Raw genomic sequence first — 25,057 nt, 5'->3', positions numbered from 1 at the left:
TTTTTTACTGCAGTTGCAGCGCAGTATAACTGCAGTTCAACTGCAGTACACTGCAGTTATTATGCGATCGCTGCGTACAAAATACCACAGTCGACTGCAGCTACTGCACTTTTACTGCAATCTGGTTCTGTAAGGGCTCCTGTGACTTTTATTGGTAAAAGAGGCTAGCGGCAAATTCAGCTACTTTTCAGGCTGTCTTTCCAGAGTTTTGACAAAGAGAGTTTCTATGGCTTTGATATCATTTAGCGACTTTTCCCACTCAGCTATGCTGCAAACGAGATTGGGAGAAGCTGTCTGTGCAACAGAAGCCACGGCAACGCTGCACACACAGGCAGAGAAGCACAAGGGGAGGGGGTGTGTGGCGGGAGAGGGAGCGAAAACGCAGCGAGGCAAATTGGTGCTGGGATGTCATCGTGGCAATGGCAAAACGTCATCTAGTGACGAATCAAGGAGCCAGCCAATAGTGAAAAATTTGTTGGCAACACTGCTTGCAGCTTTTAATGGTAACATCTTTGACTAACCATGTTTTCTTTGGGAAATATTTGATTAATAAGACTAAGATATTAGCATAGCGCGATAGTCTATCCTATATCATAAGACAGATGTATCCAATAATACTGTATACCAATAACTACCAGGTACAGGCTACCTCGCCGAGCTGGATGACACTGTCTTAGATCTGAATCAATAAAACGGATCGAACAACACTCAAATAGACTTTCAGAAACATCTTGCACATCAGAGAGAGAGAGAGAGAGAGACAGAGAGAGAGAGAGAGAGAGGCAGAGAGAGAGGCAGAGAGAGAGACAGAGAGAGAGACAGAGAGAGAGACAGAGAGAGAGAGACAGAGAGAGAGAGACAGAGAGAGAGAGAGAGAGAGAGAGAGAGAGACAGAGACAGAGAGAGAGGCAGAGACAAAGGCAGAGAGAGAGGCAGAGAGAGAGAGGCAGAGACAGCCAGGGAGGCAGAGAGAGAGAGAAAGAGGCAGAGACAGAGAGGCAGAGAGAGAGAGAGACAGAGACAGAGAGGCAGAGTGACAGAGACAGCCAGAGAGGCAGAGAGACAGAGACAGCCAGAGAGGCAGAGAGAGACAGAGAGAGAGAGGCAGAGAGAGACAGAGAGAGAGAGGCAGAGAGAGAGAGAGAGAGAGAGAGAGAGAGAGAGAGCCAGGGAGGCAGAGGCAGAAAGAGAGAGAGACAGAGAGAGAGAGGCAGAGACAGAGAGACAGAGAGAGAGGCAGAGAGAGAGAGACAGAGAGAGAGACAGAGACAGAGAGACAGAGGCAGAGAGAGAGAGAGACAGAGACAGAGAGACAGAGGCAGAGAGAGAGAGAGACAGAGACAAAGAGAGACAGAGACAAAGAGAGACAGGGAGAGAGACAGACAGATAGACAGACAGACAGACAGACAGAGAGAGACAGAGAGAGAGACAGAAAGAGACAGAGAGAGAAACAGAGAGAGACAAAGAGACAAAGAGCGATAGAGGTAAATCAAATCAAATCACATTTTACTTGTCATAAGCGCCCGAATACAACAGGTGTAGGCGTTACCGTGAAATGCTTACTCAATGCAGAGTTAAAAAGCAAGGAACATTTGCAACTAAAGGAAATAGTGACACAATAAAACAAGACAATAGACAAGGAGTACTAGTACCAAGTCAATGTGCAGGGGCCCGAGGTAGTGGAGGTAATATGTACATGTACGTAGGGGTAAAAGTGACTCGGTAATCAATATAGAGAAACAGAGTAGCAGCAGAGTATGTGAAGAGTGTGAAAGTATGAGTGGGTGTGTGTGGCATCAATATGCATGTGTGTGTGTGTGTGTGTTAGAGTGTCAGTGTAAGTATTTGTGAGTGTGTGGGTTGAGTCCAGTGAGCGTGCGTAGAGCCGGTGCAAGTCAGCGCATATAAAAAAGGGGATGAATGTAAATAGTCCGGGTGGCCATTTGATTAACTGTTAAGGAGTCTTATGGCTTGTGGGTAGAAGCTGTGGGTAGAAGAGAGAACAGTCTATGACTTGGGTGGCTGGATTCTTTGACCATTTTTAGGACCTTCCTCTGACACCGCCTGGTACAGATCTCCTGGATGACAGGGAGCTCGGCCCCAGTGATGTGTACAGGTAAAGATGTTGATGGAGGCGCCTTTGGGCCCGTGATAGTCCCCATCTCTCTCTTGACGTGAACAGCCTACCCAACCCATTGGCGAGCAGAGCGAAGCAGAGAGAACTATGTCGTACGGACATTTGTCCATTTTGATTAATAGATCCGCTAGTCACAGAAGCTCAGCTTAAAGAAAGCAGATCACAGCCCTAAAGGCTGGCTGATGACAGGGCATCCACTGGGGACAACCGGACACACACAATACAAAATGCTGCTTTCTCCCATCTACACAACCACAAAAAAGGAAGGTTGCTGAGGAGACATTCTCTTTAAGCAATTACAGAAGCAGAGATCCAGGGCTCCAAGACCACTGCACCACACTACCCTGACATCCTCTCAACAGCATACAGATGACCGTGTCTGCGTTCCAAATGACACCCTATTCCCAGTGGAGTGGACGACTTCAATAGTAGACCACTATATAGGCCATACGGTGCCATTCGTGACACAGCCATTCTCTCTAAGGTTTTTCCGGGCAGGCTACATCTGCAACGTGCTGCAGCCGCTCTCCCACTCTCTGCACCAGCCTGAATACAATCTTCCATTATAACTATCCAACCTCACCCTCTGACTGAGGTCTGGTCAAAAGCAGAGAACTCAGCCAGGACCCCAAGTCCAGGTCACAGAGCACTTCTTCTGCTAAAATACCGTTTACGAGGCTGCACAGAAAACCAATCACATTTCATTGCAGTAGCATGTCCCACAGCCGTACCGCTGACTGCAACAATACCGCATATTTTCAAGGATGGATTATGCAGTAACATTCTACAATATAATTGTACCAGTTTTGCTCGCAGTAAAATTACACACACACACACACACACACACACACACACACACACACACACACACACACACACACACACACACACACACACACACACACACACACACACACACACACACACACACACTACATTACCAAGTGTTCTTCTGAATTCCACCTGGGGCTTCCACCTGCCTACACTGACACAATGTTCTACACAGAGGTGTTTAATGATTTAGAACCCCTCCCCTGGCTACCTACACACACACACACACGCACAAACACACCTCCCTGATCCGGGTCCTGCTCCCTCCTGTGTCTCTCACTGTTCCATCACTGTTCCCCTGAGATCTGGCACGGGAGGTTTGTGTGTGTGTGTATATGTGTATATGTGTGTATGTGTGTGTGTGTGTGTGTGTGTGTGTGTGTGTGTGTGTGTGTGTGTGCGTGCGTATCCTGGTTAGCGGTTGCCCTTGGCAGAGGTCGTAAACTAGAAAGGCTGTTTAACTAAACCAACAGAGAGAGAGAATTGAGGTGTGTTCTATTTACACACACACACACACTCCTCCTCGCCTATAGGGCAGAAACTTAAGCCGGAAGCACCCGTGGTAAGGACCGTTCAATGTTGGTCTGACCAATCGGAGTCTATGCTTCAAGACTGTTTTGATCAGGCAGTACTGGGAAATGTTCAGGTCGCCTCTGGGAACAATATTGACTGATACACTGAGTACGGTCACATACACACAATCACACGATTACTGTGAGTAGTCAGTTTGATATAATAGTTTGATTTAAATGTTTGCAAGAAGATTTCCCTAATAATCCTGTTTGCATGGACACATCTGAAATCAGTGTTCCCGACGGGACTCTGATAAATGCAGAAAAATCGCCCGTCAAAATAAACGTTCTACCGCAACGAGCAGCTATTTTTGTAATGCCTATTTGATTCTGAGTTCGGACATATGAAGTTGGCACGCGAAAACTATTTCTAACGTGCATATTTTCCGTTTTTCCCAAGCTCGCTTCACTCGCGCAAAATAAGGAAGCTCGTGCTGCTCGTGCTAGTACATCGGCAGATCAAACACACTGGTGCAACGCCCATTAACCTGTTTATATGTCCTAATAATATGAACTATTAGTCAGAAATCCAGGTGTTTTAATCGGAGTATGCTTCCTTAGATTATGACCTAAAATAAGCATACTCGGCCTATTGCCATAATCAGTTTAATATTGAATTATTAGTGCATGTAAACGTACTCGGTGACTGGGTTCCTCAGGAACTGCATTGAGGATGTTGTTCCTGCTGTGAGGATTATAACTTATCCAAACCAGAAAACCGTGGATCGATGGCAGCAATCGGGCAAAATTGAAATCGTGAACCACTGCATTTAACCACGGCAAGTTGACTGGGAACACGGACTTATGACCTCCGTACGGCAATCGAAGAGGCAAATTAAATTACAGGGACAAAGTGGAGTCGCAATTCAACGGATCCGACACGAGACGTATGTGGCAGACAATCAGGGATTGTAAAGGGAAACCCAGCCACGTCGCGGACACCGACGCCTTACTCCTAGATAAGCTAAACACCTTCTTCGCCCGCTTCGAGGAAAACAACACCAAGCCACCAACGTGGGCCCCCGCCACTCACAAGGACTGTGTGCTCCCGATCTCCATGGCCGACGTGAATAATACATTCAAGCGTGTTAACCTTCACTGACCACTGGTCACTTGCAAAATGTTTACTGTATTCTAGTCATGGCTCATCCTATACACACCTTTTCTATTCATATACTGTCCATACTGTCTATACACACCCTTTATATACATTTATATGTATGACACTTGCAATGCCAGGGTTGTAGGTGCGATTCCCACGGGGGACCAGTCCGAAAAAAGTATGACAATGTATGCACTCACTACTGTAAGTGTCTCTGGATAAGAGCGCCTGCTAAATGACTAAAATGTCAAATATAAATGTCAATGTCAATATTTATATTCCAGACTGATATTGCTCGCACTGATATGTCTTAATTTCTTGTTATTGAAAAAAAAGGTTTTGGATTATTTGTGTATTGTTATTGTATTGTTAGATATTGCTGCTCTGTTGGAGCTAGAAACAGAAGCATTTCGCTGCACCTGCGATAACATCTGCAAAACTGTGTAAGAGACCAATAAACGTTGATTTGATTCTGTTTCCCCCACTTTATACACCGAGTGAACAAAACATTAAGAACACCTTCCTACTATTGAGTTGAACCCCCCCCCCCCTCAAACCCTCCGAACAGCCTCCACTCGTCAGGAGGAAGGACTCTACCAGGTGTCGAAAGCATTCCACAGGGATGCTGGCCCATGCTGCGCATGAAAAACCCAGCAGCATTGCAGTTCTTGACACAAACCAGTGTGCCTGGCACCTACTACCACACGCCGTTCAAAGGTACTTAAACCGTTTGTCTTGTCCATTCACGTACATACACAATCCTTATTTAATCTACACTGATTGAAGTAGATGTAACAGGTGACATATATAATATATATATATATATATATATATATATATATATATATATATATATATATATATATAAATATATATATATATATGAGATCATAGCTTTCACCTGGACTCACCTGGTCAGTCTGTCATGGAAAGAGCAGGTGTTCTTAATGTTTTGTACACTCAGTGTATGTCCTGTGCCTTCGGAATAAATTCCTCCAGTGAGATTGCTCTTGGATTGCGCTTTGGATTACTGTTACGGCGCCATTTGGGTTAATTGGGTTTGTTCCTACATTTCAAGATGTATTATACACTTTGATTTGATTCGACACACAGAAGAACATGCTGCCTATAAAGTGGCAATCTTCAACAAACGCCTGTCAATGTTTAGTGCAAGCTCTTTATAAGTCAGTCTTTATAAGTCACTCTTTATATTTCAGTATTTATAATTCACTATGACAGTATTTTCACTGTATCTGTTCCTATCAAAAAACAAAATAATCGTTCTATTCTAAAAGCATAATGCATGTGATACAGAGAAGATATTAGAAAAACAAGGATATGATAGATTAAGTGGGCACCGGACACAGTATGTGAAATGACATCCTAATAAAAGGAGATCAGACCGAATCACATTACGGTTGAGGTTAATGATTCCCCTGGAAATCAGGCAACAACACACCATAACACGGCCGTGTTTACCAAGACGGTAAGTAGCCATTTCATTCAGCAGGAAACTAGGGGAGAGAGGCCTGCAGAGGGATACACTCGTTTTATGGATCCCGTAGCACATGATTGAAATAACCCTAAAATCAATGGCGTGTTTGTGTATGCATGCGTGCGTTCCGTATGTTGAATCTAGTGAAGAAGAGCAAACACACGAGATCCAGTGTGCACTGGGAGTGTGTGTGTGTGATTACCTAGTGCAGCTTCACAATATTGAGACCGATCCGACCTGTTTTGATACCGTAAGACAACTCGAAGATCTAGGATCAAATCCTAACCTTCACCATTATGTGGAAAACACTCAATTTCACTTGAGTCAATGTCTGGGTGATCTAAGGTCCATGTGGCAAATGGAGAGAAAACCGGCTCAGATGAGCTATGATAGGCCTACATTTGATGCTTATCAAGTCAAACAAAAGAGAAGGGAGGTGAGGGAGAGAAGAGGAGCAGGAGGAGGAAGAGGTGAGCTGTGAAAATTCATCCCTCTGAGCTCACATCAATTAATCCACATTTCAGCTCCTCTCCTCAGTGTGTGTCATCTGAGGTTTCTCTGATCCCTCCGTCTCTGTGCGTGTGTGTGTGTGTGTGTGTGTGTGTGTGTGTGTGTGTGTGTGTGTGTGTGTGTGTGTGTGTGTGTGTGTGTCCCTCAGGGCTCAGGCTTACAGTAAGGGGGACTGGAGAAAGGAGCTAGTGTAACACAAAGCTCTTAATAGGACTGTGATACAGAGCTAATATGAGACGCTTTAAACAAGGCCCATTCCACCTAGAGAGGATACAGAGGCCCATAGGAAAGATATTACATTTCGAAACCACAGGAGCAACACAAAGAAAAGTACCGCTACTTCGGCATTAGCCTGTCAATCTGTTCTTTACATAGCCAGGTATCTTGCAGCTTGATTCTATCATTTTGTGATGGAAACTTGCATTCACACACGCTGACCATCGTGGCCATACTGCTGCTGACACACACACACACACACACACACACACACACACACACACACACACACACACACACACACTTAGACAGATAAAAGGCTATCTGCCAGTAGGCTCAAGAGACAAAGGAAGCAGATGAGCTCGTAAAAATAGCGAACATTACCTTCACATCTCTCTCCCTCGCTCCCTCCGCCCTCTCTCTCTTTATCTCTCTGAGTTCTATATAGAGCAGTTCATTTTCAGCCCAGCAAAATCGAGTTAAACAAAGGACTTAACACATCACCTAATGGATGGGGCTCCCCCTTATACACTATCCTCCACCAAATGATGTACAGTACAGCGTGTGGTGCTGTGTGTGTGCGCACTTCTAGGTGCTCCAGTACAGTCATGCGTTTGAGTCTGCATGCTAAAGCTCCACCTCCAACAAACAGAGGCCTCTCTGATAGTGGAGGAGAGAGGGGGAGGAGATGGGAGGGTTCCCCCAGGCTATCAGCATATAAAGAAGGCTGCAGCAGTGTGTGTGGGTGTGTTGGTGTGGTATTTACAGGGCTGAAGCACAGGGAGTTCCCTGTTTATTTGATTTTATTTTTTCACCTTTATTTAACCAGGTAGGCCACTTGAGAACAAGTTCTCGTTTACAACTGCGACCTGGCCAAGATAAAGCAAAGCAGTGCGACAAAAAACAACAACACAGAATTACACATAAACAAACGTAGTCAATAACACAATAGAAAAATGTATGTACAGTGTGTGCAAATGTAGAAGAGTAGGGAGGTAAGGCAATAAATAGGCCATGGAGGTGAAATAATTACAATTTAGCATTAACACTGGAGTGATAGATGTGCAGATGATGATGTGCAAGTAGAGATACTGGGGTGCAAAAGAGCAAGAGGATAAATAACAATATGGGGATGAGGTAGTTGGGTGTGCTATGTACAGATTGTCTGTGTACAGGTACAGTGATCGGCAAGCTGCTCTGACAGCTGATGCTTAAAGTTAGAGAAGGAGATATAAGACTCCAGCTTCAGTGATTGGCAAGCTGCTCTGACAGCTGATGCTTAAAGTTAGAGAAGGAGATATAAGACTCCAGCTTCAGTGATTTTGTGTGTAATTTTAGGCGTAATGAGAGATGAAAGGAGAGAGAGAGAGAGAGAGGAACAGCACATAAAATCATAAAATCAGTAATGTAATTGAAGAATACATAGACTCTAACCACTTCCGGAAAAATTGGAAAACACTAAACAAACAACACAAAGAGTTATCTATCCAAAATGGAGATGTATGGTTAAACCACTTCTCCAATCTTTTTGTCTCTATAACAAAGAACAAACAGCAAAAACATATACATGATCAAATACAAATCTTAGAATCAACTATTAAAGACTACCAGAACCCACTGGATTCTCCAATTACCTTGAATGAACTAAAGGACAAAATAAAAATCCTCCAACCCAAAAAGGCCTGTGGTGTTGATGGTATCCTCAATGAAATGATAAAATATACAGACAACAAATTTCAATTGGCTATACTTAAACTCTTTAAAATCATCCTTAGCTCTGGCATCTTCCCCAATATTTGGAATCAAGGACTGATCACCGCAATCCACAAAAGTGGAGACAAATTTGACCCCAATAACTACCGTGGGATATGCGTCAACAACAACCTTGGGAAAATCCTCTGCATTATAATTAACAGTAGACTTGTACATTTCCTCAGTGAAAACAATGTACTGAGCAAATGTCAAATGTCTTTTTACAAAACTACCGTACAACAGACCACGTAATCACTCTGCACACCCTGATTGACAAACAAACAAACCAAAACAAAGGCAAAGTCTTCTCATGCTTTTTTTTTTTCCAAAAATCCTTCAACTCAATGTGGCACGAGGGTCTCCTATACAAATTGATGGAAAGCGGTGTTGGGGGAAAAACATTCAACATTATAAAATCCATGTAAACAAACAACAAGTCCACGGTTAAATTTGGCAAAAATCACATATTTCTTTCCACAGGGCCGTGGAGTGAGACAGGGATGCAGCATAAGCCCCACCCTCTTCAACATATATATCAAAGAATTGGCGAGGGCACTAAAACAGTCCGCAGCACCCGGCCTCACCCTACTAGAATCTGAAGTCAAATGTCCACTGTTTGCAGATGATCTGGTGCTTCTGTCACCAACCAAGGAGGGCCTACAGCAGCACCTAGATCTTCTGCACAGATTCTACTAGACCTGGGCCGTGACAGTTTTCCCAAACTGGGGTACGCAAAATAAAAATGTGATTCACATTTAAAATTAAAATATACACATATATATGTAAACATTTTCCAACAGTCCATTTATATTTTAAAACGGGGCTATACATATGGATGAGTTTTTTTTCTCTCTTCAGAGAAGCCTCGTTTCCCTGCCAAAAACATTAAACCATCTAGTGTTCAGCGAAATAACAACACAATGTCAAATACAGGTAGCCTAGTCAAACAATTAACATCCAATTCACGGTTACTCTCTTGCGGTTAATTTCACTAACGGTCCGTACGTAGCCAAACGTAGCTGCTGCTCATGTTGGTATCTGTACTGATGGCGCAAACGCCATGACAGGGAGACAAAGCGGAGTGGTAACGCGTGTGCAAGCAGTTGCTCCTGACGCCACTTGGGTACACTGCAGCATCCACCACTGCAGCATCCACCACTGCCAACATAAATTAAATTAAATTAAATAACAAATCCACGAGGCTCTTGCTGCCAAGGGAATGCCTGACAGCTTGAAAGACGTTTTGGACAATACAGGGAAAATGGGAGGTAGGCTAACTTTGTTAAAGTAAGGCTCCTGAACTCTTGCGTATTTTCTGCACCATGCAATGATATGGGCAGCGACCATGTAACGCTTTTTCAACATACAGAAATGTGCTGGTTATCAAGAGGCAAAGTATTGACACGTTTTTTTTAAAATTGAGAGACGAGCTTAAAGTGTTCTTTACTGACCATAATTTTCACTTGTCTGACTGCTTGCATGATGACGAGTTTCTCACACGACTGGCCTATCTGGGTGATGTTTTTTCCTCGCATGAATGATCTGTACCGTAATTGCTGGACTATTAAGCGCACCTGAATATAAGCCGCACCGACTGAATTTAATTTTCTTTTTCTTTTTGTACATAAATAAGCCGCACGTGTCTATAAGCCGCAGGTGCCTACCGGTACATTGAAACAAATGAACTTTACACAGCCTTTAAACGAAACACGGCTTGTAACAAAAATAAATAGGCTTTAACGAAACAGGCTTGTAACATTTTTTTTTTTTTAAATAGCAGTAAACAATAGCCTACCAAGAAAGTCCTTGGTCACTATCTTTCTCCTGTGCACTGAAACCACTGAAGTCATCTCCTTTGGTGTCGGAGTTGAATAGCCTCAGAATTGCTTCATCCGATGTTGGATCGTTTTCATTGCGCTCTCCTCACTTTCATCCGGAGGCAAACTCATCCAAGCCTCATTTTCTAGTTCGGGCCATCTGCTTTTCTTTCCTCTGAAAACTTTTGTCTTTTTGCACTAAGTCAGTTTCTCATGCTGCTGTTTCCAACGTCTTATCATCGACTCATTAAGGCTCCCGTGCAGCAGCACTATTTCCTTTTCCAACAGCCAGATCGATCGCCTTCAAATTGAAAGCTGCATCATGTGCATTTCTCCGTGTATTTGCCATGATGAGGGTGACAAAATGACTACCGTAATCAGAATGATGGAAAGTTTGAGCGCGCTCGATTTACGTCACATTATGTGACGGTGCTCAGTTTTTTGGCGGCATGAATTTGTGAAAGCGGGAAAAATCCATAAATTAGCCGCGTCATTGTATAAAGCGCAAGGTTCATAGCGTGGGAAAAAAGTAGCGGCTTATAGTCCGGAAATTACGGTATCTAGGATTACAGGGACTCTCCCACAACTATATTCAAAATGCGGGACAAAATTGAGGCTATGATTAAGAAGTTGGAGCTCTTCTCTGTCTGCATTAACAAGGACAACACACAGGTCTTTCCATCATTATATGATTTTTTGTGTGCAAATGAACTCAAGCTTACGGACAATGTCAAATGTAATATAGTGAAGCACCTGAGTGAGTTGGGTGCGCAATTATGCAGGTACTTTCCCAAAACGGATGACACAAACAACTGGATTTGTTATCCCTTTCATTCCCTGCCTCCAGTCCACTTACCGATATCTGAACAAGAGAGCCTCATCGAAATTGCAACAAGCAGTTCTGTGAAAATTGAATTTAAATCAGAAGCCACTGACAGATTTCTGGATTGGGCTGCGCTCGGAGTATCCTGCCTTGGCAAATTGCACTGTTAAGACTAAAGCCTTTTGCAACCACGTACCTATGTGAGAGTGGATTCTCGGCCCTAACTAGCATGACAACTAAATACAGGCATAGACTGTGTGTGAAAAATGATTTAAGACTGAGAGTCTCTCCAGTACAACCCAACATTGCAGAGTTATGTGCATCCTTTCAAGCACAGCCTTCTCATTCACCTGTGGTGAGTTACTCACAATTATTATTATTTGTGACCCAGTCCTATAAGAACTCTGTCACTTCCCACGAGCCAGGTTGTGACAAAAACTCACACTCATTCTTATGTTTAATAAACGTATAGTATAGTGTGTGTGTGTGGCAGGCTTACAATGCTGACAAAAAACAACATTTGAGAGTGCGCTGACCCTGGTGCTAGAGGGGGTACGCAGCTGGAGGTTGAACGTTTGAAGGGATACAGAACTATAAAAAGTTTGGGAACCACAAAAAAAGCACACAAAAAAACTACACATACCTCGGACTAAACATCCGCGCCACAGGCAACTTCCACAAAGCTGTGAACGATCTGAGAGACAAGGCAAGAAGGGCCTTCAATGCCATCAAAAGGAACATAAAATTCGACATACCAATTAGGATCTGGCTAAAAATACTTGAATCAGTTATAGAACCCATTGCCCTTTATGGTTGTGAGGTCTTTGGTCTGCTCACCAAAGGTCTTTGGTCTGCTCACCATATTGTTACAACACTGAATACAGTTGAAGTTGGAAGTTTACATACACTTAGTTTGGAGTCATTAAAACTAGTTTTTCAACCACTCCACAAAGTTCTTGTTAACAAACTATAGTTTTGGCAAGTCGTTTAGGACATCTAGTTTGTGCATGACACAAGTAATTTTTCCAACAATTGTTTACAGACAGATTATTTCATTTATAATTCACTGTATCCCAATTCCAGTGGGTCAGAAGTTCACATACACTAAGTTGACTGTGCCTTTAAAGAGCTTGTAAAATTCCAGAATATTATGTCATGACTTTAGAAGCTTCTGATAGTCTAATTGACATAATTCGAGTCAATTGGAGGTGTATCTGTGGATGTATTTCAAGGCCTACCTTCAAACTCAGTGCCTATTTGCTTGACGTCATGGGAAAATCAAAAGAAATCAGCCAAGACCTCAGAAAAAAAATTGTAGACCTCCACAAGTCTGGTTCATCCTTGGGAGCAATTTCCAAATGCCTGAATGTATCATCTGTACAAACAATAGTATGCAAGTATAAACACCATGGGAACACGCAGCCGTCATACCGCTCAGGAAGGAGAGCTGAATGTAATTTGGTGCGAAAAGTGCAAATCAATCCCAGAACAACAGCAAAGGACCTTGTGAAGATGCTGGAGGAAACAGGTACAAAAGTATCTATATCCACAGTAAAAACGAGTCCTATATCGACATAACCGGAAAGGCTGCTCAGCAAGGAAGAAGCCACTGCTCTAAGACCACCATAAAAAAGCCAGACTACGGTTCGCAACTGCACATTAGGACAAAGATCGTACTTTTTGGAGAAATGTCCTCTGGTCTGATGAAACAAAAATAGAACTGTTTGACCATAATGACCATCAATATGTTTGGAGGAAAAAGGGGGAGGAACACCATCCCAACCGTGAAGCACGGGGGTGGCAGCATCATGTTGTGGGGGTGCTTTGCTGCAGGAGGGACTGGTGCACTTCACAAAATAATTTTCCATCCTCATGATGCCATTTATGTGGATATATTGAAGCAACATATCAAGACATCAGTCAGGAAGTTAAAGCTTGGTCGCAAATGTGTCTTCCAAATGGACAATGACCCCAAGCATACTTCCAAAGTTGTCTCAAAATGGCTTAAAGACAACAAAGTCAAGGTATTGGAGTGGCCATCACAAAGCCCTGATCTCAGTCCTATAGAACATTTGTGGGCAGAACTGAAAAAGCATGTGCGAGCAAGGAGGCCTACAAACCTGACTCAGTTACACCAGCTCTGACAGGAGGAATGGGCCAAAATTCACCCAACTTATTGTGGGAAGCTTGTGGAAGTTTACCCGAAACTTTTGACCCATGATAAACCATTTAAAGGCAATGCTATCAAATACTAATTGAGTGTATGTAAACTTCTGACCCACTGGGAATGTGATGAAAGAAATAAAAGCTGAAATAAATCATTCTCTCTACTCTTATTCTGACATTTCACATTCTTAAAATAAAAAGTGGTGATCCTATCTGACCTAAAACAAGGAATATTGACTAGGATTAAACGTCAGGAATTGTGAAAAACTGCATTTAAATGTATTTGACTAAGGTGTATGTAAACTTCGGACTTCAACTGTACGTGTCTTCTCTTTCCGTCTACAATGACCAAAGGACTCATTAGAACCGAGTGGACATGACCAGGCACTCAATCAGACTGGGGGGGAAAAGATCATCAATGATCATGTTCTTTTCTACACAGAAGATCATACAAAATTATTACCTGATGATATTCTGAACTTCCCAATAACTTTCTGATGCATTTCAGTCTCTTCAAACCATACTTTCTTCAGATTGAAATATTGACAAAAGTACTCTCAGACTGATTTGTAACAGACTGCTATAGCCCAACTTTAAAAATAAAACATTGGCTGTTGATTTCAGGCTTCTTCCACATGGTGGGGTTGCGATTTTAAAAAATACCAAAATGGGGTCACGAGCCGAAAAGGTTTAGGAACCCCTGATCTAACGCATTAGCTCACTTAAAACCCTTTCTGACCTCCCTCTTTCACAGGAGGGAGGTCAGAAACTCCACTATCACCAATAGAAACTCCACTATCAACAACTGCTGTTGTGCCACAGTCTAACATGGTTAACAGTGACTGGAAATGGTCCAACTCAGACGAGTCTGACAGTCAGGGTTATTTTGGGGTTGAACGTTGACGGTTCTCCACAATGATGTTGGACGAGAATTGCATCATGGGAAATGCCTATGGATCCTGGGGAGTTAAGGTAAGCCACAGTCCAGAGCAGAGACACAGAGACAGGAGCAAACACAACCACCTGAGAGGATGACTTCATTTAGGAGCTTAAGTCCCTAGTGACCTTCATATATGGAGGGACATTGGGAAGCATCATGGGAAATGTAGTCTGAAATGTAAGGCCATAATGCACAACTTTACATACACATAGTTGGCCTATTGATAAAATGGTGTTACCATGGTATAATGCTACTTTGTTACAATGCAACTTTCAATTTTATATTGTGTATAATGATACATTATTATTCTGATTATACATTATTATGTCAACCATCTCATTCCAAAATCATGGACATTAATATGGTGTTGCGAAATCCACTAATTGGAAGGGGTGTCTACATACTTTTGTATATATAGTTTACTTCTCTGTTCTAGAGGAATTCTACCTCTGTGTGTGTATGCTTGTGTGGTTGTGTGTGTGTGTATGCGTGTGTGTAGCTGAACCATTCTGTATCTCATTTAGACCAGATTAGGAGGGCTAGAGTTCAGCTCACGCCCCTACACACACACACACACACACACAGCTCTTGGTTCTCCTCAACTAGGCCTGCCCAAACATGGTCAAAATCCCACACAACATAGGCACGCATGCACACAGCCAGGCACACACACACCAGGGTTTCTGTAAGCCTGTAATAGTCGCTTTTGGCACCAAAAAATTCTAAAAAAACTGATGAACAAAATTGGCGCTGGAAGAAAAAATCCCATTGCGAAATAATGCTTTTTAGCCTGTTAATTGATGGAAGTACCAGTCGATGGAAATACATTGGACTGGTCATGTTCATCGGTCTATAGGTTAATTTGGGTGTACAGTATACTCGTTATGCATCTTATTTATCACACGCGTACAGCATACAGATACAGAGCGTTTAAGACGCTGTAGCAGCTGCTCTCACGCTGTCTGCCATAAGAAGTTAAACAGCAAACGCATTAGCAACGGAAGGCAGGCCTCATCAGCGCGTCACACACCACTTTGAAATGAGCTGGAATCAGTATGCATTTTGAAAACATATACTTCATTATTTGAAAGCTGAACGTTTGACTACATATCATGAGGCATGTCTTACCTTCAACGTAGCCTCGGAAAAATCAGACCATATCAACTTTCTTTCATTGTCCAGTAGCCAAAAGGCACAGTCCTAGTGATATTAGCAACCCATGCAAGTTTTTGCATATTAGATCTCACCTTTTTCTACATTTCTAAAAGGATATTTTCATCTCTGTCACGTGAAACCGCCGGTATGTGCGGTGCGCTTTTGACAAAAGTGTTTCCTCCCGCTAATTGCATTATGGAACGAACATAGCCTACCGTCTTGTGCGCATTGCTGCGTTTATAATGTGAATACATAATAGTACATCAACATTTTAAGTTAATCGTTCTGATCTGTTTTATCAGACTCATTGCTTTTTAACTATTTTTTTATGTCGCCTATTCATACTGGTTGTATGAATTTTGGATCTATCGTCCCACAAATGTCGTAGTCTATTTGGAATAGGCTATTTATTCTCGACAAGCTGACCAACAGAATAGGTCAACTTTTCTACTATATTTTCTAGTATAGTATATTGACATAGGCTAGTGATTGTGTTGTTCGTTAATCATCTTGTTGGCTGAGGAAAAGCAAACGTGGACAGATATTCTATCTTCAAAGTGTGCATCAGAATTAGGTAAAAAAGGACCTCACATCTTTGCATCCTCAACTTGCATCTTCTGTTAATTCGAATGACCATAATCTAAAAATGTGATTTCTGTCATTCTGAGTACCGTGTGCGGACGCACTATTCAGGTTACATACCCAATGCATATGGGTCCGGTAAATCTCTTAAATGTCTGGTAAATTAAAATGCTGCTGGTCCTAACGGAAACCCTGATACACGCACACATACACACAGAGCCAATGACCTCCCAGCCCCAGTAGAAACAGTGGAGCCTGGGGCCAGCCTGGATTCCAGCCCAGGGGAACTTCATCCTCCCCTAGATAGACTTACCCTGCTGCCCCCTGGACAAGTCATTAGTGGAATATGTTATTGGACAGACTAATAATAGACAGACAGACAGACAGACAGCAGTAACGGCCTGCTGCAGGTCTGTCCCATTTCTTCTCTCTCTCAAAGAGCCCTACTCCATCTCTCTCTCTCTCTCTCTAAAAGAGCCCTACTCCTTCTCTCTCTTTCACTCTCTCTCAAAGAGCCCTACTCCTTCTCTCTCTCTTTCACTCTCTCTCAAAGAGCCCTACTCCTCTCTCTCTCTTTCACTCTCTCTCAAAGAGCCCTACTCCTTCTCTCTCTCTTTCACTCTCTCTCAAAGAGCCCTACTCCTTCTCTCTCTCTTTCACTCTCTCTCTAAGAGCCCTACTCCTCCTCTCTCTCTTTCACTCTCTCTCAAAGAGCCCTACTCCTTCTCTCTCTTTCTCTCTCGCTCTTTCTTAAGGAGAGCTACTCCTCTCTCTCTCTCCCCCCCCCCCCCCCCCCCTCCCCCCCCCTCCCTCCTCTCTGCCCCATCTCTTCCGGTTTCGGCATGACCCCCTCGGAGAGTGTGTGGGTTTGAAAGACAGCTAGAGAGAACAGAGAGAGAAAAAGAAAAGAGAGGAAAGGGAAACAGAGGGAGCTCTCTCGCTCCGGGGAAAGCACCACAAAACCTCAGAATTCTCCCCCTGCCCAAATAAGTACCTATAATATACGACGTGTGTGCCCTCCTGCACTTATGAAAAGGCAGCAAGGAGAATACAGCATATTTTCCAACCTCCGAAATAGAACATGGCCATATAGAGAAACGGGGAGAGAGAGAGAGAGAGGAAGGGGGGACAGAGGTGAGGAAAGTGGAGAGGGGGCAGGGGTTAAATGGTAGTTTACTTCCCAGTTCCCAAATTTCTAGGCAGATAACCAAGTGTAGGGTTTCACAAACTAGGGGTCGTGACCCCATGTGCGGTCGCCCGATTTGAAAATGGGGTCGCGAGAGAACATATGCGCTTGGTTCATAGAACCGGGGTTACGGCAGTATTCTCCAGTAGCCACTAGATGCGGCTGTAATTAACAAAGCGGTTTCTGTTTTCTTCCTTACAAAAATGTGGTTCCACCTTTTGAATGGTTTAAGCTATAAAATATTATGACCGGATCACTGAGAGATAAGACTCTCGGGGAAAACGTATGCACAGTTGAAGTCGGAAGTTTACATACACTTAGGTTGGAGTCAATAAAACCCGTTTTTCAACCACTCCACAAATTTCTTGTTAACAAACTATAGTTTTGGCAAGTCGGTTAGGACATCTACTTTGTGCATGACACAAGTCATTTTTCCAACAATTGTTTACAGACAGATTATTTCACTTATAATTCACTGTATCACAATTCGAGTGGTTCAGAAGATCACATACACTAAGTTGACTGTGCCTTTAAAAAGCTTGGACACTTCACATTCTTAAAATAAAGTGGTGATCCTAACTGACCTAAGAAAAATGACTCAGGAATTGTAGAAAAACGGAGCTTAAATGTATTTGACTAAGGTATAGGTAAACCTCCGACTTCAACTGTACATACTGCATTCCTCTATTATGCCCACAAGCCGTTAGAACCGAGTGGACAAGACCAGGGACTAAATCAATGATTATGTTCTTTACTACACAGAAGACCATACAAAATGATTGCCTGATGATCTTCTGTACTTCCCTAAAGGGGGTCGCGGGCCAAACAGGTTTGGGAACCCCTGACCTAGTGATACTTTAGATTCTTATTCAGAAGTCATGTAATGTTATTCCCATCCATTACTGTTTGGAGTGGTTTCTGTCAGATCCACTACAGCGAACTGTGAGTGGAATTTAAAACGCCATTAGTATCAGCGTCTAATCCTAATGACTAATGACTGCCTAGTGCTACTGTAGTACTGTTCGCCATTTCCAACACTGTATTTGGCAACAACGAAAGGAAGGACAAGTGTTCTACATGTTAAGACAAATGTGAGCTCCTCTTCAGCAAACAGGCAATGAAGAGTCTGAATGAGAACCCTTTATTAGTAAAATGTTCTTCAGAGAGATAATATCAAGAGGTAGAAATACTGCGGGAGAGAATGAGAAAGGGCAATGAAATAGAAAGTGAATGGTAGAGAGATGAGATCGAGAGAGAAGCCCTTTCATGCCAAAAAAGCCTCATCCACAGATGTTGCTCCTCTCTGACACCACTGGTCTCCATTGTGTACACCCGAGGGGACTGATTGGCTGCGTCCGTCAAACACACACACACACACACACACCGCGTCAGCCTCCTGTTGGCAGTGTTCAGGCCGACTGGGATCCCAGAGTATTTATAGAGACCATGGCTCGCTGAGGGGTTTCTACACACACACACAAGCACACACACACCAGGGATATACAGTTGAAGTCGGGAGTTTACATACACCTTAGCCAAATTGATTGACATTTAATCCTAGTAAAAAATTCTCTATCTTAGGTCAGTTAGGATCACCACTTTATTTTAAGAATGTGAAATGTCAGAATAATAGTAGAGAGAACAATTTATTTCAGCTTTTATTTCTTTCATCACATTCCCAGTGGGTCAGACGTTTACATACACTCAATTAGTATTTGGTAGCATTGCCTTTAAATTGTTCAACTTGGGTCAAACATTTTGGGTAGCCTTCCACAAGCTTCCCACAATAAGTTGGGTAAATTCTGGCCCATTCCTCCTGACAGAGCTGGTGTAACTGAGTCAGGTTTGTAAGGCCTCCTTGCTCGCACACGCTTTTTCAGTTCTGCCCACAAATGTCCTATAGGATTGAGGTCAGGGCTTTGTGATTGCCACTCCAATACCTTGACTTTGTTGTCCTTAAGCCATTTTGACACAACTTTGGAAGTCTGCTTAGGGTCATTGTCCATTTGGAAGACCCATTTGCGACCAAGCTTCAACTTCCTGACTGATGTCTTGAGATGTTTCTTCAATATATCCACATAATTTTCCATCCTCATAATGCCATCTATTTTGTGAAGTGCACCAGTCCCTCCTGCAGCAAAGCATCCCCACAACATGATGATGCCACCCCTGTGCTTCATGGTTGGGATGGTGTTCTTTGGCTTGCAAGCCTCCCCCTTTTTCCTCCAAACATAACGATGGTCATTATGGCCAAATGGTTATATTTTTGTTTCATCAGACCAGAGGACATTTCTCCAAAAAGTACGATCTTTGTCCCTGTGTGCAGTTGCAAACCGTAGTCTGGCTTTTTTAATGGCGGTTTTGGAGCAGTGGCTTCTTCCTTGCTGAGGATCCTTTCAGGTTATGTCGATATAGGACTCGTTTTTACTGTGGATATAGATACTTTTGTACCTGTTTCCTCCAGCATCTTCACAAGGTCCCTTGTTGTTGTTCTGGGATTGATTTGCACTTTTCGCACCAAAGTACGTTCATCTCTAAGAGACAGAACGTGTCTCCTTCCTGAGCGGCATGACGGCTGTGTGGTCCCATGGTGTTTATACTTGCGTACTATTGTTTGTACAGATGAACGTGGTACCTTCAGGCATTTGGAAATTGCTCCCAAGGATGAACCAGACTTGTGGAGGTCCACAAATTTATTGTAGTTTCCCATGATTGTAGAGTTATTGTAGAGTTTCCCATGATGTCAAGCAAAGAGGCACGGAGTTTGACGGTAGGCCTTGAAATACATACACAGGTACACCTCCAATTGAATCAAATGATGTCAATTAGCCTATCAGAAGCTTCTAAAGTCATGACATCATTTTCTGGAATTTTCCAAGCTGTTTAAAGGCACAATGAACTTAGTGTATGTAAACTTCTGACCCACTGGAATTGTGATACAGTGAATTATAAGTGACATAATCTGTCTGTAAACAATTGTTGGAAAAGTCCCCAACAGACTAGTGGTCTGTAAAAGCAGCCATCTATTCCCATAAGCTTTAGGAACATCACCCGGACAAATAGCTTATCCTTGGGCCAGCTGCCTGGTGGTAAGAAACAGGCAAGGAAAGGAAAAGGCCTACAACAATCAGTAATAATGTAGCTTAGGTAATAATAACACTGGATAGGGAACAATAGAGAGCTTTCTTTTGATCATGCTTGTTTCATGTATGTTCCTGATTCTCTCACATTGCTATCACGTTAGCCTAATTAATAGAGCAAGGGAAATGGATGTTTGATAAATCAACGTTCCTTTTTATCTGGTCTGAATAAAGTAAATCAAGTGCATTTATGAAGAAGGTAATATCGCTCCTCCTTTCCATATCTGGGCATTAAACGCAAGATGAAGGATTTCTCACCGGCAGACAGTGTAGTATTGAGTGTCTCGGTCTTCCTTTCAGTCAGAGCATAAAACTTTTTGGCAAAATGCACAACTATTACTTCCCATTGCATAAAAAAAATACTTTTCACAAGTACTAGTCCAGTCCAGTCTGAATAGTACAAGTCCAGTCTGAATAGTACTATTAACCGGTGACCTAAAGTTTATAGTGGAGCTGACAGCGTTTTAACTACTTTGCAGATATGAAACAAACAGACAATCATAATATCACAAAAAATATCAAATTCACAGACCAACCAACTTCATGAGAGGTTTTAAAAATAGGAACCATTTGACTCAACGTGACGAGTCAAATATGACGTACAGTCGTGGCCAAAAGTTTTGAGAATGACACAAATATTAATTTCCACAAAGTTTGCCGCTTCAGTGTCTTAAGATATTTTTGTCAGATGTTACTATGGAATACTGAAGTAGAATTACAAGCATTTCATAAGTGTCAAAGGCTTTTATTGACAATTACATGAAATTTATGCAAAGAGTCAATATTTGCAGTGTTGACCATTCTTTTTCAAGACCTCCGCCCTGGCATGCTGTCAATTAACTTCTGGGCCACACCCTGACTGATGGCAGGCCATTCTTGCATAATCAATGCTTGGAGTTTGTCAGAATTTGTGGGTTTTTGTTTGTCCACCCGCCTCTTCAGGATTGACCACAAATTCTCAATGGGATTAAGGTCTGGGGAGTTTCCTGGCCACGGACCCAAAATATTGATGTTTTGTTCCCCGAGCCACTTAGTTATCACTTTTGCCTTATGGCAAGGTGCTCCATCATGCTGGAAAAGGCATTGTTCGTCACCAAACTGTTCCTGGATGGTTGGGAGAAGTTGCTCTTGGAGGATGTGTTGGTACCATTCTTTATTCAAGGCTGTGTTCTTAGGCAAAATGGTGAATGAGCCCACTCCCTTGGCTGAGAAGCAACCCACACATGAATGGTCTCAGGATGCTTTACTGTTGCCATGACACAGGACTGATGGTAGCGCTCACCTTGTGTTCTCTGGACAAGCTTTTTTCCGGATGCCCCAAACAATCGGAAAGGGGATTCATCAGAGACAATGACTTTACCCCAGTCCTCAGCAGTCCAATCCCTGTACCTTTTGCAGAATATCAGTCTGTTCATTATGTTTTTCCTGGAGAGAAGTGACTTCTTTGCTGCCCTTCTTGACACCAGGCAATCCTCCAAAAGTCTTCGCCTCACTGTGCGTGCAGATGTACTCACACTTGCCTGCTGCCATTCCTGAGCAAGCTCTGTACTGGATGTGCCCCGATCCTGCAGCTGAATCAACTTTAGGAGACGGTTCTGGTGCTTGCTGGACTTTCTTGGGCGCCCTGAAGGCTTCTTCACAACAATTGAACCGCTATCCTTGAAGTTCTTGATGATCCGATAAATGGTTGATATAGGCGCAATCTTACTGGCAGCAATATTCTTGCCTGTGAAGCCCTTTTTGTGCAAAGCAATGATGACGGCATGTCTTTCCTTGCAGGTAACCATGGTGACAGAGGAAGAACAATGATTCCAAGCACCACCGTCCTTTTGAAGCTTCCAGTCTGTTATTCAAACTCAATCAGCATGAATATCTCCAGCCTTGTCCTCGTCAACACTCACACCTGTGTCAACGAGAGAATCACTGACATGATGTCAGCTGGTCCTTTTGTGGCAGGGCTGAAATGCAGTGGAAATATTTTTGGGGGGATTCAGTTCATTTGCATGGCAAAATTTGCATCACTCTTCATACCATTCTGGAGTATTTCCAAGTTGCCATCATACAAACTGAGGCAGCAGACTTTGTGAAAATTAATATTTGTGTCATTCTCAAAACTTTTGGCCACGACTGTACATTAAGGCATTATTGGCAGAATAGATGGATGCAGTTCAATGCATGATTAATATAATTCACCAATACATTTCTTGGCAGTCCAACAAATATTGCTATCAGGTTGTAAATCACAGTAGGTCTGGTACATTGTTTGCTGCCTCCATTCAGGATACACTATTTCAGTTTCAATGACTCAATATTCTGGACAAAAAATGGACAAAATGTAACTAAGGCTGGAAATGTTAATACAATCAAACTAACAAGAGCAATGATCACAAGTCATTCATAACGTGGCTAATAGGTTAGCGTATCTATTGTAGCAAGCTAAAAATACAGAGCCCAACGTTAGCTAGGAGTACGCCATGCCATTGGAGGAGTGGGTGAGTGATTTACTTTTTCCCCTCGCATTGTTTTTCAGTGGCTATTACTGCTAGAGATGCAGGACTCATTTGGTTAGCTACCAAGTACTTGAACGACTGTTATCCAGTTAGCATATATCTTGCCATATTGCATCTCCATCCCAAAGCCCTTGCTTGGAAGTGTACTTCGCCAGACACCCAAGTAACTTGCCCTCATCCAGGCCAAGGTGGCGAGACACAGTAGTGATGACATCATAGGCCTTGTTGATATCTGCACCAGACAGGATGCTCTTGCCAGCATACTTGGGGTCCAACATGTACGCTGCGGCGTGTACAGGCTTCAGGCAGAAGTCCTCACGCTTTTTGATGTATTTCAGAACTGTAGTTTCCTCTGCTTCGAGCAACAGGGAAGTGTTACGGCAGTACGGATTTCTTCTCTTACATCTGCAAGCAGAGTCTGAACATCAGACAGGATGGCATTGTCTCTCTAAATCCATGCAATGGCTCCTGCAAAAGGTTTCATGAGTTTCAGGCTGCTTACCACTCTCTCCCAAAATACATCATCCAGGAGGATCCTCTTGATGGGGCTGTCCATATTGGCAGACTGTGATATGGCCATTTCTTGGAGAGACTCCTTCCCTTGCAGGAGACTGTCAAACATGATGACAACACCACCCCATCGGGTGTTGCTGGGCAGCTTAAATGTGGTGCTCTTATTCTTCTCACTTTGCTTGATGAGGAAGATTGCTGCTATAACTTGATGACCCTTCACATACCTAACCATTACCTTGGCTCTCTTGTAGAGTTTATCCATTGTTTTCAGTGCCATGATGTACTTGAGGAGCAGATTTAATGCATGAGCAGCACAGCCAATGAGTGGGATGTGAGGGTAGGACTTTAGACCAAGCACCTTCATGTTCGCAGCAGTGTCTGTCACCAGTGCAAATACCTTCAGTAGTCCAAGGTCATTGATGACTGCCTTCAGCTCATCTGCAATGTAGAGACCGGTGTGTCTGTTGTTCCTTGTCTGCGCTCTTGTAGAATACTGGTTGAGGGGTGGAGATGTAGTTGATTATTCCTTGCCCACAAACATTTGACCACCCATCAGAGATGATTGCAATACAGTCTGCTGTCTCTATGATTTGCTTGACCTTAACTTGAACTCTGTTGAACTCTGCATCCAGCAAATGAGTAGATAAAGCATGTCTGGTTGGAGGGGTGTATGCTGGGTGAAGAACATTCAGAAATCTCTTCCAATACACATTGCCTGTGAGCATCAAAGGTGAACCAGTTGCATACACAGCTCGAGCAAGACGTTCATCAGGATTTCTCTGACTACGTTCCTCCATTGAGTCAAAAAAACGCATGACTCCCGGAGGATCATGAGCTGTTGCTATCGATAAGGTGTCTAATTCATCATTTTCACCTCAAATAGAAGTAGAGGGACTTTTGTCAGAGGTTGCTTGTTGTTATCGCTTAAGGAACTTTATGCAATTGGCCAGATGATTCTGATTCTTTGTTGCATTCTTCACATATGATTTGGCACAGTATTTGCAAATGTACACAGCTTTTCCTTCTACATTAGCTGCAGTGAAATGTCTTCACACATCAGATAGTGCCCATGGCATTTTCCTGTAAAGATTAGAAAAAAAATACCAAATACAATTCCATGTACAGATAAATAGCTACGCAGTTAGATTAAACAACTGCTTTGTAAGATACATGTTTTAAAATGGAAACAGGTGAATTAACACTCCTCAGTTAGTTTTTGCTACCATGTGAGCATACTAACTCGTAGAAATTGTTAACAAGTTAGAAATGATTTAAACACACTTTGCTGTAGGCTACTATTTACTAGTTAACTTCTCTAGGATAGGGGGCAGCATTTTCACGTTTGGATGAAAAGCGTGCCCAGAGTAAACTGCCTCCTACTCAGTCCCAGATGCTAATATATGCATATTATTATTAGTATTGGATAGAAAACACTCTGAAGTTTCTAAATCATGTCTGTGACTATAACAGAACTTATTTGGCAGGCAAAACCCCGAGGACAAACGATACAGATGTTTTTTTTTTTGAGGTCACTCTCTTTTCAATGTGTTTTCATTGGGAATCCAGATATCTAAGGGACCTTCCTGCAGTTCCTATCACTTCCACTGGAT

The 25,057-nt window shown here is 42.8% G+C and overlaps 1 protein-coding gene across 4 annotated transcripts in view; it reads right to left on the bottom strand.

Moving 5' to 3' along the window:
* Nucleotides 1-25,057, bottom strand: part of LOC129817200 (1-phosphatidylinositol 4,5-bisphosphate phosphodiesterase beta-4-like) — a 147,499-nt gene that overhangs the window by 75,213 nt on the left and 47,229 nt on the right. The window contains exon 1 of one of the 4 annotated variants that reach the window (XM_055872206.1): nucleotides 7,248-7,386. The exons of the other annotated variants lie outside the window; for them this stretch is intronic. The gene's annotated coding sequence lies outside the window, so the exon portion shown is untranslated. Of the gene's footprint in view, nucleotides 1-7,247; nucleotides 7,387-25,057 lie in introns of those variants that run through there. 4 annotated transcript variants of the gene reach the window in all.

This window comes from Salvelinus fontinalis, chromosome 20, assembly GCF_029448725.1.
Source record: "Salvelinus fontinalis isolate EN_2023a chromosome 20, ASM2944872v1, whole genome shotgun sequence".
In the NCBI taxonomy this organism is placed as follows: Eukaryota; Metazoa; Chordata; class Actinopteri; order Salmoniformes; family Salmonidae; genus Salvelinus; species Salvelinus fontinalis.
This window is presented reverse-complemented; position numbering and strand designations above follow the sequence as displayed.